The sequence below is a fragment of the Lygodium microphyllum genome, unplaced genomic scaffold (genome assembly GCF_053477565.2).
Source record: "Lygodium microphyllum isolate KBCC unplaced genomic scaffold, Lygodium_microphyllum_v1.1.10 scaffold_33, whole genome shotgun sequence".
NCBI classification, from domain to species: Eukaryota; Viridiplantae; Streptophyta; class Polypodiopsida; order Schizaeales; family Lygodiaceae; genus Lygodium; species Lygodium microphyllum.
Window position 1 is genome coordinate 2,833,750 of NW_028229516.1, and position 16,389 is coordinate 2,850,138.

Here is a 16,389-nt window from a genome sequence, read left to right on the forward strand (position 1 = left end):
CAAAGAAAGAATGGTCCGGAGGAACATATTCCTGGAAATGCTCAAATGTAGACCATAGCAAATCCATTCTGGATTGCAATTGTTCCACTTTATCTTGGAATAGAGGGCACAAGAAGGTAGCCTGTCTCTGGAAAACTACCATGTCCTGTTGTGAGAGAGAAGGGATCAGTGGAACATTAGGGTTTGGAGGAATAGACCATGACTGTGCCAGTTGGTCTTGCAACTGCTTGATTTGGGAAGCTTGTGATTCCATTGTGTCATAAGTAGTCTGTAAGGCTGAGAGTTTTACATCTAAAAGAGTCTGAAACTCATGCGCTTCTTTGGATATCCTCTCCTTCTCCACTGAGATTTTAGTGACCTCTGATTGAGCCTTTGTTAACTAAATCTTCAAAGAAGATATCTCTTCTCTTTGGGTCTCAAGCATATAGGTTTGTTGCTCCATCTGCTTAAATAGATCTGCTAGGGTGTCTTTAGTAGAGGCTAACTCTGATGTTGCCTTATGCATCTGGTCTTTGGACTGCATCAGTTCTTCGTAAAAGGAAATATACAGCTGTTGAACATAGGCTGTCACTGAAAGTTCAATTGAACTCTGGATGTCTTTACATAGGAATGAAATGGCATCTCCCGACACTAGATTGTTCAATGAAGGGACTAATATGTCCAAGGAACCTTCTCTATGTGCTATGAACAGGTTGTTACATGTGAGATAAGCAGGGAGGTCACTGCCAGATGTAGCAAGAATTATAACTGAAGGAAGAACTGAAGGAGCTTTATCTGCCACCTGCTTCAAGCGCTTGCGCTGTATGACCAGTGGAGGAGGAGAATCTAGATCCTCTATATCAATTGGTTTCGACTCTTCTGAACTTGGAGGGGGAGATATTGGATCAGATGGAAGAGGTGGAGGCACACTCTTCTTTAAACCTAAGTACGTCAAGAAAGCAGACAGGTAGGATCCATAGGTGACATTTGTGACATTGCCCCTGGTTACTTTAACAAAATGTTGATCCATATGGTAAGTAGGTAAGTGCTCCAATCAATAGCTACTCCTATTAACACCATCCTAGAAGCTGTAAAGAGCTCTTTGGACAAGTAATGGGATGGTGTCTTGGCAGGCATAAACCTGTCTTGGAGAAACTGGCAGACCAACTTCCACACAGGATCAATGATCATGGAAAAGGAAACTCCTGAAGTGTTGATCACTTTCTTGACATCCAGAATGTCCTTGGTCACTTTTTGTAACAGCTTCAAAATCTCATCATTAGAGAATAGTTGTTGAGTTATAACAAAGGGCTCTCCTTTGTAGGGAAGAGACAAAGCCTTCCCTAGCCCGCGGGGTGTCAATGTTATGGAAGTACCATGGACCAGTCCCGACTTATTGATGTATGAGGCAAGGAACTCATCACACATGGATGGATCTTCTGGAATCAAGGGAAAGGAGGCAGCCACGAAAGTCGCGAGTCCTTCCTTTGTGAGAGGCTCAAAAGTGAGTAGGGAAGAGTAATCCCTACTAACCAGTGGGACATACTAGATAGGGGGAGGAGCGTGAGGTGCCATTCAGATGGTAAACATACATACCACAACACAGACTGTCACAAAGAATGCCTGCAACACAACCAAAGGGCTATAAAAAATGAATCAATCCAAAAGAAAGGCACACATACAAACATAAACGTAACTAACCCAGTTACCACCCCAAACAATACACGGTCTAGAAAAATTTCGGCATGACCTCTACACATGTGCGATCGAAAGCTTCATGCGATGCAACATTCAAGCGCCCAAATCCCCGTATCAGGCAAGAAAGAAAGAACTACACACCGTACTCGTAATCGTAACACATAGACAAACCAAACTACCATAAAAATGTATATCAAGACTTGACCATAACCTTGACCATCAGTGTCAACTAAAAGACTTTTACACATCTATCCCACGAAGCGTGTTTATTAAAAGGGGGAAAGAGTGAAGTGAGGGGGGATTATTTTAATGAAGGGTTCATTTTAATAAATTATTAACAATGAGTGACATTTTATTAGGTTATAAACCTTAATAAGAAAACAGGGTTCCTTCTTAAAAATTTTAATTACAAATTATTATGGTGAAACAATGCTTTAACGCAACCCAAACTACGATGCCCAGACTGGGTCTCTAAATGTAAATTTCTTAATAAAAAATTAAGAGTGATGTGGAGCGCTATTTTGCCAGCACGTGCTTCTTCATGACGGCTGGTTCATTTTTATTACAATTAAGGTGCCTCTTAAGCGCACGTAGCGCGTGCATAGTGAACGACTAGTTGATTTTTAAATTAGTAAATTGTTTGTTTAGCGCGAATACGCGTGGAAAATGTGGGTGAATAAATATTTTATTTTAATAATTAATTTTTGATTAAGGGGGTAATGAAATTAAATAAAGCTCACAAAATAAATACTTGGTAGGGGTGTGTATGGAATGGCCTAAAGGTGCACGTAGGAGTCCCCCAAAAGTAATGAATCCAATCAAACAAAATCAAAGACCACTGATTGAACAACAAAGAAAACATCTTAGTGTTTGTGTTGATTTTTATTTTACTTTTAATTATTTTTTAAAATTAAAAAAAGTTATGGTGTTTGTTTTATATTTTAGTTGTGGTTGTGTTGGTTTTATAATGTGGTTTGGTTAATTTATTTTATTATGTTGTTTGGTTTTTTTGGTTTATGTGTTTTTTTTCCATTTTTGTTTTTCAATAAATTGTATGTGGTTTTTTTTTTCAAAAGGAATAATAATTAAATCAAGACATGTGGCACATAGATATGTGATGAAAGAAAAAAAAAATAGTCATTTAGGAAATATTCACAATTGATGTTATGAAAACAAGTACTTTAGTTGTATGTTTATTCTTTTTTTTTCAAAGAATATTGGTACCTTGTATGAAAATATTTTGAAGTGAGAAATTAGTGGAAAAAGATCAAGGGGGTGGGTGGAATTTTTTGGAATTTTAAGAAATTTAATGTATTTTTTACTAATTTTAAATGAATTTTATGTATTTTTAGGTAATTTTGAAGGAATTGACAAATATTTAATTTTCTTTAATTTTGGTTATTGAAATTTCCACCTGAAAAATTTTCCAAAAATTTACAAAAATAGTGGAATTTTTTTTAAAAAAATTGTACTTTTTTTGAATTTAAATGAAAATTTTAAATTAACTAAATTAATTAAATGATGGAAATCAGGTTAGTTTGGTAAGTAGGGTGAAATCAAGTCAACTAAGTTAGGTTAGTCTGGAGAAGTCAGGTAAGTGAGGCTAAGTCAAGTCAAGTTAGTCAAGGTTGATTAGGTTAGTCTGGGTTAGTCTAGGGTTGACTAAGTCAATTAGATTAGTCTGGGGTCAGTCTAGGTTAGTTAAGTTAGTCTACGTGAGTTCTAACTAACCTAGGTGAGACTAGTTAGTGGGGGGGGAACTAATGGCTAGGGTTAACCTAACCCTAGTGAGGTTAGTTTTTAACCTAACCCTAGTTAGGTTAGTTGACTCTAGGTAGGTTAGTTTAACCTAGGTTAGGTTAGGTTAACCAAAATTAGGTTAGTTTAGTTTAACCAAAGGGAGGTTAGTGGCCAACCTGGCAGTTAGGAGGAGGAGGAGGTGGTGGTGGTGGTGGAAGGGGAAGAGGTGAAGGGGGAGTAGGTGGCGCAAAAGGGGGAGGAGGAGTAGGCGGCGAGGGTGGGCGGATAGACGGCATGGTGGGCGAGCCGCTGGAGGAGAGGGCCGCCATAAGGGGAAGAGGATGGCAAGGGCCGCCGGGAGGAGAGGAACGTTGTTGAGGAGGGAGGCACGAGGGCTGGCCAAGAAGGGGAGTGAGGGAGGCCACCAGTTGGGCAAGGCAGCAAATGGCGGGGGCAGGTGCAGGTGCTGTCGAGCGGGCGTGTGGAGGAGGCCCAGGGGTGGTTGGAGGAGAGGGAGGGGTCCCCACAAGCGGCGAGGCAACAAGTGGAGAAGAGGGAGGCCACACGAGAGGAGGAGGGAGGTCGCCACAGGCTCTGCGGGTGGAGGAGGCACAGGCATGCCGAGGAGGGAGAGGACCGGGGAGAGGATATGGAGGGAGAAGAAGAAGGAGAATAAGAAGAAGAAGGGGAAGAGTAGAGGCACAAGAAGGAGAGGAGGGGAGGAGGCGGGAGGAAACTGACTCGGCACGACACGTACGTGGGTTTTTTTTCTTTTTTTTTCTTTTTTTTTTCTTATTTTTCATTTTCCTTGTTTTTCATTTTCCTTTTCGTTTCTATAAAAATGTGGATGTTCCTGTGTGATTGATGTGTGTGTGTGTTTTTTTTTCTTCTCTTGTTGGTGTTTTTTTTTTTTAATAGTTAGATGTTTTTGAATTGTTTTTGTTTTAAAATTATGTATAGAGTTTATATATATTTCTTTCTCTTCTTATATTAAATATTGAAAAAAAAGAAAAATAAAAGAAATAAGAAAAGTACACATCCCCAGCCCATGCGCATGCGCGGGCAGGGGTAAAAAATTTTGCAATGATAGGGTCAAACAGACAAGGACGCGGACGCGTGAGCCACAGACGCCACGGGGCGTCCTGAGGCGCATAAAACCAAAAACAGATGCGTTCACGCACCATGTGAGAAACACAGTTAACGGTAAAAATAAAGAAAATTTAATAACATCCGAACCGTTTGTTGGATCAAAAATCCGTTTTAAAAAAAGGGCCGAGAGATGAGGGAAACATGTTAGAAACGTGCAACACTGGTTCCAGGGCAAAATTAGGGTGTTCACATGAAAAAAGCTCAAAAAAGAAGCCCGAAAACACATACGGGCATTAATATCGGAAAATCCACGAATCGGAATGAAGTGCAAGAAGAAGAAAAAGTGTGCAAAACAATGTGTCCAACAACCCTATCACAAGAAAACACAGTTCCGATTCAGATAGGATGCGTTCATATGGAAAAAACCCCAAAAATGGGCCGAAAAATGGACTCGAAAATTAATACGGGAAGAACTATGCATCGGAATAGCAGGTAGTAAAAAGGAAAAATGTCCAGAAAAAGGAATTCATAGGACTGGCACATCAAAACTTAGTTTAGGGGAAATTAGGATGGGTTCACGTGAAAAAAACACGAAAAATGCATTAAAAAACGCTTGGAAAAATTAATAACTAAAAATATGACAGTTGAAAGAGGGGAGAGAAAAAAATAAAAAGTGGGAGAAAGGCTGGTAGGACACGACTGTCAAATCAAACTAGAACTTTGGTAAAAATAGGGCAGGTTCACATGGAAAAATGTGAAAAATAGACACAAAAAATGTTCGAAAACCCGTAAAAATAAATAACGGATGAACCGTACATCAAAATGACATAGAATAAAAAGGAAAAATGTCAGGGGGAATGGATAGGACATGTCTGACTCGTTATATCAGGGTTTCGAAGCAATAAAGACACGTTCACATGGAAAATTTATCCATTTTACGGGAATTACTTCAAAAATTAATAACTTGAAAATCATCTGTGGGAATAGGGGTCGGTCAAAAGGAAAAATAGGCAGTTCAAGGGATGAACAGGGCTGTGAGGTTGGATTGAGCTTTCGGTGAACATAAGGTCCGTTCGTATGAAAGAAGCGCAAAACCTAGAATAAGGGCAAATGGTCAAGGAACAACCCCTAGGACAGGGTGAAATAGAACGGAAGGGTGGGGAAGGGACCCCATCAGGGCAAAATTAAGTCACGACAGAGATGCATTATCAGAACAAGGTATATGCATGGGGGTATGCAACATGGACATGCAAGGACGTGTTCCCACACTTAAGACCTTAACAGGAAGGGTAAACCAAACTTCAAAGACTTGGTATCTCACATCAGACCAATCATAATGTCCCCACACTTAAAACATGACCATCACTGAGAAACAGAAGGTGTAGGGTTAGAAAAACTTGGCCCATATTGCCGAGGAGAAATGTTGACTATCGAGGTTGCCTCTAGAGGCGTCATTGGCCGCAGGAGGTAACAGAGTGTCTTCACAACACACGTTCTTCGTCCTTCGTGGCAGGGACCAAGTGGTAGTACCCAGAGAGATAGCTGGTTGAAGGAATCACTGGAAATTCGTCGATAGCGAGGGATATTGCACTCAACTCACGATCACTCAAATGGATTGAAAGAGTAGTCACTCACCCCATTATTAATATCACTCAAGAAAACCAAAATGAAAACCAAGAGCTCACACCCGGTTTAGAAATCGACAAAGTAATGGTGTTGAGGGAGTATGCAGGGTGTACAATTGATGATGCATCAGTGCGTCCAATCCGTCTAGCATAGCTGCAAGGAGAAAGGCCAGGGAGCCTTGCAGTGCAGTGTATAGAACAGAGTGATGTGTCCTGTGCTAACGGCAGAAACCCAACCCGTGGGTGCATAGGGAAATTGATTGAAGAAACTCCATTCACACTCAACCCAGGCTCTGTCTCACGCTCTATTGATAGAGGACAGCCATATCCTGAAACCTGTTGATGTAATCCTCACTATCACTTATGCAGAGGTTGTATGCCTTGTGCGCATTTGATGGTGCAACTATGCATCCCGCCCTGTGCGGCATATAGTGTAAGAAGGAAGGCCAAGGAGCCTTATAGTGTAGTGCACAGAAACAGATCGTGCATTGTGCATAGAGAAGCCCATCCCATGCATGCAACACTCCGTTCACACAACTCACCTCTCATTTGATTTAAAGGGAAAGATTGGTCACTCACCTCACCCTCTGTCTCATGCTCTATTGATAGATGCAGAGGGCAGCCCATACTCACATCCCCATCCTGTTAAGATGAAAGCTCATATCACTCAAGGGGTTGGTGATGAAGATCATGTTGGCTGTTGTTGTCATGAGGATCTTGAGGATGAGGCGTACCCAGGGAGGCAGCCTACAAATCTCATACTTCAATGATTGGTAAGAAGAGTCGTCTGTTAAGAAGGTCAGACTGACTGATATTACAGAGATAGTGCACCAAGGGAGGTGGCTTCAAATTACTTGCTGAAGAAGTTCTGCTAGTGATGAGTCAGCTATCCTGAACTGTCTGTTGTTATCACCTTTTCCACAGTCAGCTTCTTGCCCAAGGGTGTTTCCACCTTTTCTTGGAACGAGGCCTGTTATGACAGGGAATTTCTTCCTTTTCTCCCATAATAGTTTTGTTGTTTTTTTTTTCTCTTATTTCTTTCTTTCTATTTTCCTTTCTTTTTTTTGTTTTCTTTTTTCCCTTTTTTTTTCTCTCTTTTCTTCTTTTTTTTCTTCTTGTGTTTTTTTTTCTTAAGAAAGAGAACGGTAGGAATACCATATATCAGGACCAACCTCGCCACCATTGTTGGATTAGACGAGAAGAGAACAATGTCAGAGTGAGATGTTTCCGCGAGGGGGTAGTAGAATGAGACCGCCTCATGAGGAGAATCATAATGGCTATCAGAAGCACAACAAGAAGGACAGTGCAATGCCCAAAAGGGAGAGGGTAGGTTGGCTGTGATTGTCAAGATCCCCAGGGAGGGAAGTACTTCTTCTGACGATTGCCATTGATCAGGAAAGGATCATCAAAGGCATCAACGGTTTGTACATGAACAGAGCCATTAGGATTGACAGCAAGTACCTTGTATGGGCCCATCCACCATTGTTGAAGCTTGCAAGGAAACTTGCCAAATCTTGAATCATAGGCTAGAACAAGATCATCTTCTTTGAACTCCTTGTGCCTAATAAAACTGTCATGATAGGCCTTGCATCGCGCTTGAGTAGTTTCCATGTACTGTATGGCCATCCACCATATCTCATCCAAGCATTCCAAGTGCAGGAGACAGCGTTGCAGTGACTCACTATCTCCCAAGCGTTCTTTAACTACCACTCGCAAAGAGGGCAATTCCAGCTCAACAGGGAAGACAACTTCTGTACCATACACTAGCTGAAAAGGGGTCTGTCCTATTGTTGCTACCTTATAAGAGGTTCTATACACCCAGAGGGCCTCTATAAGTCGATCATCCCAGTCGCGATGATGTGCGGCAATCGTTCTTGTCAGAATTGAACAAAGGATGCGATTGGTGACTTCAACTTGGCCGTTGGATCTGGGGTAATAGGGAGTGGACTTGCGATGGAGGATCTTATACAGATCCGTCAACTCCTCCATGATTTTGTTAAGAAAATGAGTATCTTTGTCACTTACCAGCTCAAGGGGACTGCCAAAACGGGTGATAATATTCTTGTACATGAACAGGGCTACGTTGTTACCATCGTCCCGCTTCAGGGCTTTAGCTTCACACCACTTTGTGACATAATCCGTACACACTAGGATGTATCTATTCTGCTTCCATCTGGTGGGTGGATCAATGGGACCCACAAAATCAATCCCCCACTTCTCGAACGGCTTCAGGGGAAGAATGGGTTGCAATGGCATGGCACTTGTTTTGGTGGGTTTCCCCATTCGCTAACAAGCATCACATCTCTTGCAGTAATCATATGCATCCTTATGGAGGGTTGGTCACCAGTATCCTGATAAAAGAGCCTTCCTAGTTGTTGCTTCTTTTGCAAAGTGTCCACCACATGGTTCGTCATGGCATGCTTTCAATACTATGCCGATTTCATCTCCTGCAACACATCTTTGCAGCACTTCATCTTTGCCTTTCTTGTACAGGGCTCCGCCTAGCAAAGTCTAGGGGGACTAATTCTAATAGAAGATTCTTTTTCTAACGGCTTGAGATGCCAGGAGGATATTGTTGAGTTGCTAGGAGATTGGCTATGTTTGCATACCAGGGAGTAACTGTTTCAATTAGAAACAAGGAAGCATCAGGAAGGTCTGGATCATCCTGTTCCTCTTCTTCTGTTTGAGGGATTCGTGATAAATGATCGGCTAGGACATGGGAAGGGCCAGGCTTAGTGACCACTTCAAAGTCAAACTCCTAGAATAGGAGCAACCATCTCATCAGTCATCCTTTAACATCTGTTTTGTTCATCAAGAATGACAGGGCCTCATGATCCACATAGAACTTGAAATGGGTTGATAGTAGATAGTGTGGAAACTTCTGCAGTGCAAACACCATTGCCAAGCACTCAAGCTCTGTCACTGTGTAGTTACGTTCCTTGTTAGTGACCTTTTGGCTTGCATAATATATCAGTTGATCTAATTTAGAGAGGCCCTTTTGACATAGGACAGCACCTAGCCCTTCAACTGATGCATCGATGTGCATGTGAAACTCCTTCCTCCAATCACGAGGCTGTAAAATAGATGATTGGATAAGGCACTATTTTAGGGTATTAAAGGCTTCTTCACAGTCATCCATCCAAAGGAAATCAGCTTCTTTCCTTAGGAGCTTGTGCAGAGGGGCTAGCTTAGTTGCCAAATGTGCAATAAATCTTCTGTAGTAACCCACATGGCAAAGAAATCCTCTCAATTGCTTGAGGTTTGTTGGTGCTATTAAGGCATAAATCTTCTCAATCTTTGTCAGGTCTGTTGCAATCCCTTGTGCAGAGACAATATGGCCCAATAGAACTCTTGAGGAGACGCCAAAGACACATTTGTCAGAGTTGAGAGAAATCCCATACTCTCGGCATCTGTCAAAACATTGCTTTAGGTGTCCCCAGTGCTCACGAATCAAGCTATAGACACAAAAGTCATCAAGATACACCTCAATGAAATCATGCAGACGATTCTAGAAGGCAGCCATCATTACTCGTTGGAAGGTGCCAGGAGCATTACTACAGAGCCCAAATGGCATCACTCTGTAGGCATAGGTCCCCCATTCTGTGGTGAAGGTTGTTTTAGATTGGTCCTCTTCTGCAATTTGAACTTGGTTATATCCATTGAATCCATCCAAGAGGGAATACAACTCATGGCCTGCCACTGTGTCCAATAGTTGGTCTGTAAAAGGGATAGGAAAATGATCCTTCTTTGTCTTCGAATTGAGCTTCCGAAAGTCAACACATATTTGAAGTTTCCCGTTCTTCTTGGATACTACCAAAATGGGAAAAACCCATTCGCTATTAGCCACGAGATAGATGAACTCTACTTCAAGAAGTTTCAATAATTCCGCCTTCACCAGAGCAGAATAATTAGGATTCATCCATCTTTATCTTTGCCTTATAGGTTTGGCATCGGGCTCTAGGTCAATGTAATGTTGGCATACTGTGGGATCAATCTCCTTTAGGTCTTTGTACGTCCAAGTGAACACATCTAAGTTCTCCTTGAGTAGTTCTCGTAGGACCACTAGTTCTTCTTCTGGAAGATTAAGACCCACTTTCAGGTGACGTTCAGTACCCTCAGCATCCAAGAACGTTACTTGTCTTTCACCTTCCACTTCATAGATAAATGTCCCACGGATTGCTTCTAGATAGAGGTCTGAATCTTTCAAGAGATTAGTATCCTCGTCTGATGTCCCACTAGAACCAATGTCCTCCTTTTGAATAGATGACTCCTTTGTCTGTTGAGGTTGCTAGAAGGGGATCAGAGCTTTGTCTACTTCTATGTGAGTGGTAATTTCTTCAGGACTTAGGGATTCATCTTCAGAAGATGCATCCAGGAATGTCACATAGCATGGACCTTCTAGAGGCCGTGGCTCTGATGGCTCTAGCTTTTGTTGGCAGGGGGCATCATCATCATCTTTTCTTTGGACTGAACAGTTAGGGCGAGAGGAGCCACTAGTGAACTTAATTTTTATGCTTTTAATCCATTGCTTATACAGATTCTGCATACTTTTTGGTCCATTGATCAACCTGAATGGCACCATGGCCCGACACCATGGCCATTCCATCCAGTTTCTTGAGATATTCGGCCTCTGAGGTCTCTGTAGGGACATCAACTAGATCATCCTCTATCAGAGGGAATTCTTCATCTGCACCTGCATAACCTGCTTCATTTTCTTCCTCATCAGTTTCATCCTCATCCTCTGGAGGCTTTGTCTCTATTTCAGAAGAGGCTCTATAGGAGAAGAACAGATCTTCTACCTCTGCATGCGCTTCTGCTGCTGTCACAGCTTCTGACTCTACTTCTGCCTTTGGCTCTGGCTCTATATCTGTTACTGTCTCTGTAACTGTCTCTGCATCCGCTCAATCTCTGTTCTTTAGCCGCTCTGTATCTGCTCTGCCTTTGTACTGTCTCTGTACTATAAGTGTACTGTCTATGTACTGTCTCTGTTCTGTCTCTGCGACTGTCATGTAACAGGGAGAACAGTACATCCATGCTTCTATTTCACTATCAGAGGTGACTGCAGAAGTTAATTCTAGTCGAGGCAGGAGGTATTCAACCATGGACAAGGATTTTACATCCTGTAGTAGTTGGCTTACATTGCCCACTATTAGGGACTGCGCCTCTATTTTCTTGGGAAAGATCTTCTTAACAGCCTCTTTATCTCCTCATGTACCATCTGTTACCTCATTGGAGAAGTCAGTTATGACTTCAATGGATGTGGATCCATTGCCTTTTTGCGATCCATATAGCTTTAATACCGCTTTGTTAGGTCCTCTGCCTAGGGTTAGGGTTCCTTTGAACCAATCCGTCCTAGCTCTTGCTTCAAAAAGCCAAGGTCTTCCCAACAGCAGAGGATATGAAGTCCCATAAGAATTTGGTTTGACCACTAGATATGTCAGCCAATAATCTCTTCCTACAAGGGTTGTTTTTACATATGGGAGGATGCCAAACGGTTTGACTTTGCTTTGGTCTGCCAATCTGATAAGCCACTGTGTAGGTTGAATTCCTTGCAACCCTAAGTCCTTCATTGTCACATCCGTCATTATGTTTTACTGATGAGCCTCCATCAATCAATGCATCTGAAATGAAGCATCCTTCTATCCATATGCTAATCTCTAGGGTTCTAGAATCTAGAAAGGCATTAACCACATCTACTTCCTTTACAGGCTCCGGGGCCTTTTTGGTCTTGGTCCTATTGAAGGAGCAATCCTTAGTCCACTCCTTCTTGTCAAGATGCTTTTGAATCTCTTTCAGCAGGCTGGGAGACAGCATCAACAACTGTCGGAATGTTAGGTTTGGTTTAAAAGTGTCTAGATCTTTGACCAAGTCATAATCTTTGATAGGATCCACAGTCTTTTCTAGCCTGGTAGGGAATGGGACTACACCCTTCTTCATCTTTCCTTTTTCTTCTAACAATTGCTACATCAACACTTCTTCTATCTCCGGAAGTGCTTCTGTATCTTCTATCTCCTAGGCCTCTGGTCCTATCTTTGGGACTGTCTCTGTAGCTTTCTATGGCACTGTAGTGCTCTGTGCTGTACTGTTCTGTTCTGTATTGCTCTGTCTCTCTGTATAGGTAGGTTGAACTTCACAGTCTTGGCAGGAGAGTTATTTTCATTTTGAACCACTGGTTCCTTCTTCTTGGTGCGCATAACAACAGCAACTTCCAATTCAACCAAATTGGAAACATGTTCTTGTACCTTCTGTTAGCTATGAGTGGCATTGGCCTTTACAGGGGCTGGACTGGGATAGTCCTTTGCAGTGTGCCTTCTTCTTTGCATCGGCTGCATAAGGGCTTGTAATCCAATGATCATCTAGGGTTTTGACAATTCGGGGAGATATGTCCCTTTTCTCCACACCTATAACATTCCACCTCTGATCTCTGACCACCGCCAGACTGTCGTCCTCTGTAACTTTGAGAGGGAAACCTACTTGGACCAAAATTAGGACCAAACTCCCTAGGCTTTGGTCCAATATCTTGTGTTGTCATTTTGGATTCTAGCAAGTTTAATCTTGCATTTTCATCCTTCTCTCTTCGTTCATGCATCTCTTTCAGAGAGAAAATATCCTCTATATGGTTCTTCTGCAAACAGTAGGAACAGAAGGCTCCAGGAATGGTTGGTTTTTGGATACATTCAGTGGCTAAACGTCCCGCTTGATAAAACTTCCCACACCATATATTAGAGCGCATCACATCTCTTCCAGCTCCCACAGGAGTGTATATATTGGTGTTATTCACCTTCAACATATGTAATTGCTCTGTAATCACATCTAGAAGCTCTTTCTTGATACTTGCAATTGAGTTGGATAAGTAGTCCTTCATATTTTCACCTCCTGAAGTACTTGTAGTAGGGTTTTGGGAAGCATATGTAATTACTACATAAACTGGTTGGGTCGATCCAAAAGGTCCTCTGTTCTAGCTCTGATTCATAGCTCCTGTTGAGTCTTGGGGTTGTTGATTCTAGTTGGTCGGGTTCCATTGTTGTTGAGTCACCATTGGAGGAACTGTTTGAGGCCACTATTGTTGTGGTTGAACCATCATTTGAGGCACTATTGTCTGCGGTGACCACACTGGATTAGGTGCACTATACTTCGGCACTATTTGCATTTGGGGATAGGGGTAGGGAACTGTCCCTGGGACTACATTTGGTGGGTATACCATTCCAGGCATTGGAGGAGGTAAGACTCCTCTTCCTAGAGTCATTGATAGCCTTGCTTCAACTTCGTCATACAATCTTGCACCTTCCACTATAGCTTGCAGATTGACTGGTCTTCTCAATTCTACGAACTTGCAAACCTCTGATTGTAGGCCCTTGAGAAACACTCCTTTCTGGATGCCTTCATCCAAATGATAGTTAGTCCATCTCTTCAGGATGGATTCCATTTGCAAAACATAAGCTTCTACTCTTTATCCAGAAGATTGACTTAGGTTCATGAACTCCTCTCGCATCCGCTCTTCAAAACCTTCACACCTGAATTTAGTGAGGAAGGCCAACTTCAGATCGTCCCATGTGCCAAAAGTTCCTGCTGCTTGTCTCTGATACCATTGAAATGCCGCGCCCTTGAAAGTGGCGGGGAAGATTGCTAACCAATGCTCAGAGGTTCTAGCATTGTTAGCCACACATGCTACCATGAATTTTGCTACATGAAGATCAGGGTCTTCATTATACTCTCCCTTAAAAACTGGCAATGGGACTACATTTGCTGGCCTGTCATCAATATTTCCAGGACAAATCTGACTAGGAAAGGGACCTTGAGATGCTATGGGGACTTTTGTAAAGAGTGCTTTTAGGGCCTCAAAGGAGGCTTCAGCTCTGCGAGCTCGTTCTCAGTTTTGATTTTTGCATTCTCTCTTCTCACGTACCTCTGGACTCGTTCCAATGCTTGCCTCTTTATTGCATCATTCATCAGGGGATTGGCTTCAACCAGTTGGTCTAGACTCAATAGGATAGTATCAAAGAGGGCTTCAGTCTTTGATGGATTCTCTGGCCAACATCTCTTCTACTTCCTTCTTCTCAACATCTTTGAATTTGGCTTTCAAACCACTACAGAGGGGAAGATATTCTATTCTGAAAGTATCAAAACTCATTCTTCTTAGGATCATTGTTGCGTCATTATAATAAGGCCAGCTTCTGAGGGTTTCAACAGTGTATGTTGTGAAAAACACTCTGTCTACCAACTTCCAGTGGGTTGCTAATTGGACAAATAGAATATTGTCAGTGCACCAAGCATCCCATGTATCTTGCTGTTGAGCATCCACGAACAAATTCCAACTCTTTTTCTTTTTGTCTTTGTGAACCTCCATAGACCAAGACTCTTGAAGATTGTTCACAATCTCCCACTTGATGATGTCTAGAAACTTCTCAATGAATGCCAAATCTTCCATAGATGGTCATTCTCTGTGTTTCTACTCTTCAGTTTGTTCCCAAACAGTTTGCCACCAAGATGCAAGTTTCTGCTGCTTCAATAGGAAGAGGAAACAATCCACCACATAGAGCATGCATCATAATGGTGATATGTTTCCGCCATTGTGGGATGAAATTATTGTGGAAAGTGGCTTTGATTATAAGAATCTCCAACTCTTCAGTGGAAGAGGGAACTTTACAACCATCCATTGAATTCTTGTAATATTCCCACTCGTGAATATTGACTTCCCGCACACTACGTAAAACTCGTGCAAAGATTATCTTTCATATTGGAATTTCCGGTAGTGTAATCTGTAACCTGCACGCGAGAAATCGAGACCTCCGCATTGGCAAAGCAAGCCCCAGGGCTCAAATCCGCAATTCACATGTAAACACCCTCTTGGGAGGGGCAAAATGGATTTTATTAAAGCAAATTTTTTTATATTTATCCCTTTCCCCCAGCCGATGCACGGCTGGAGGAGAGGGAGTGTGGGGGGATGGGCTTGGTGGAGTTGTGGGCTGCATGAGGAGGGGGGGAAGCCATGCAGTGGCCACGTGGTGGAGCTCTCCTCTCCCCCCCCCCCCCCCCCCCCCTTTGTCCTATAAATACACCTCTAAGGTGTGAAGGGTGGGGAGGGAGGGGACAAACGGCTGCTGCCATCACCATGCTGGGAAGAAGGAAAAGAAGGCTGCGTGGAGAGAAGGGGCGAATCAGTAGAGGCTGCAGTGCTGCATGATCAGAGGAAGAGGACGAAACTTGTCGCTGCTTTCCACCTTCATCCCCCACCACACGTGACCCTCCCTGTGGCACGAATTGGAAGGGAGGAGGATCAAAGGCACAAAAAGGAGCCAGAGCCTCCTGGGCGTGAGGGAAAGGACGATCGAAGGGAGAGAAGGGAGAGTGACCACCGTTGCAGCCAAGGAGATCGCCACCACAGTCCGCCAGGCCATCGCCAATATTCCGCCGCCATATCGCCAGCAATTCCCCCTTTTTTTTCGTCGATTTCACACCAATCATTGGCCCTCCATGTCTTCTGGATAGAACAGAAGCTTTTTCAAAGCTTCTTGAGAAGCTTCTAAGGGTGGCTTCCATAAGCCCCATTCCCACAAGCCTTTCCAAGTTGCTTTCAAAACCGCGTTTTCCGTGAAGGAATTTCCTACGTACAAGGGAGAAGGTAGATCTTGAGGCTGTTCGGAGAAAGTGTAGAAGCGAGGGTAATCCGCAGAGTCTGTGATCACGCCTACGATGGCTCCCAAGAAGACGCAAGGCGTGCCTGCGGGAGGTTCTTCTCCTAGCATTCACGTGGACATCTCCCCGAGCCCACAAACCAAGGTTTTTACTATTGTGATTCCATACAAAAGTAATGCATTAAGCATGATAACTTCATGGATTAGGAAGCACCCGTTCATGTTCAAATTCACCTAGCCTAGTTAAATGAAATTGGGAAAATTGGTATTTTCAAGGCTATAAACGCAAATTGTCTATCCATCTTACGACCTTAATAGTATGTTGCATTGTCGTGCTTTTCAAAGTGACGAGCCTAGAACACCTGTTGCCTATCATTATAAGGTTGGAATTGTTAAAGTGCACCGTTGACTAGACATGGAAAGATTAAGCGTATGTTGCATTTTTTTAGGCAACATCTTCCTTGTAATGATTCATGAGGAAAAGTTAACACCCATAAGATGTTGATCTTATGGACTTGCAAGTAGCATGTAAAATGGAAAAAGTTAACACTAGCTTTAGTTTGATATGAACTTCATTAACTTCATTGTAGCTAGGAGAAAGTTGCGTGTTGTATAGTCGTCAT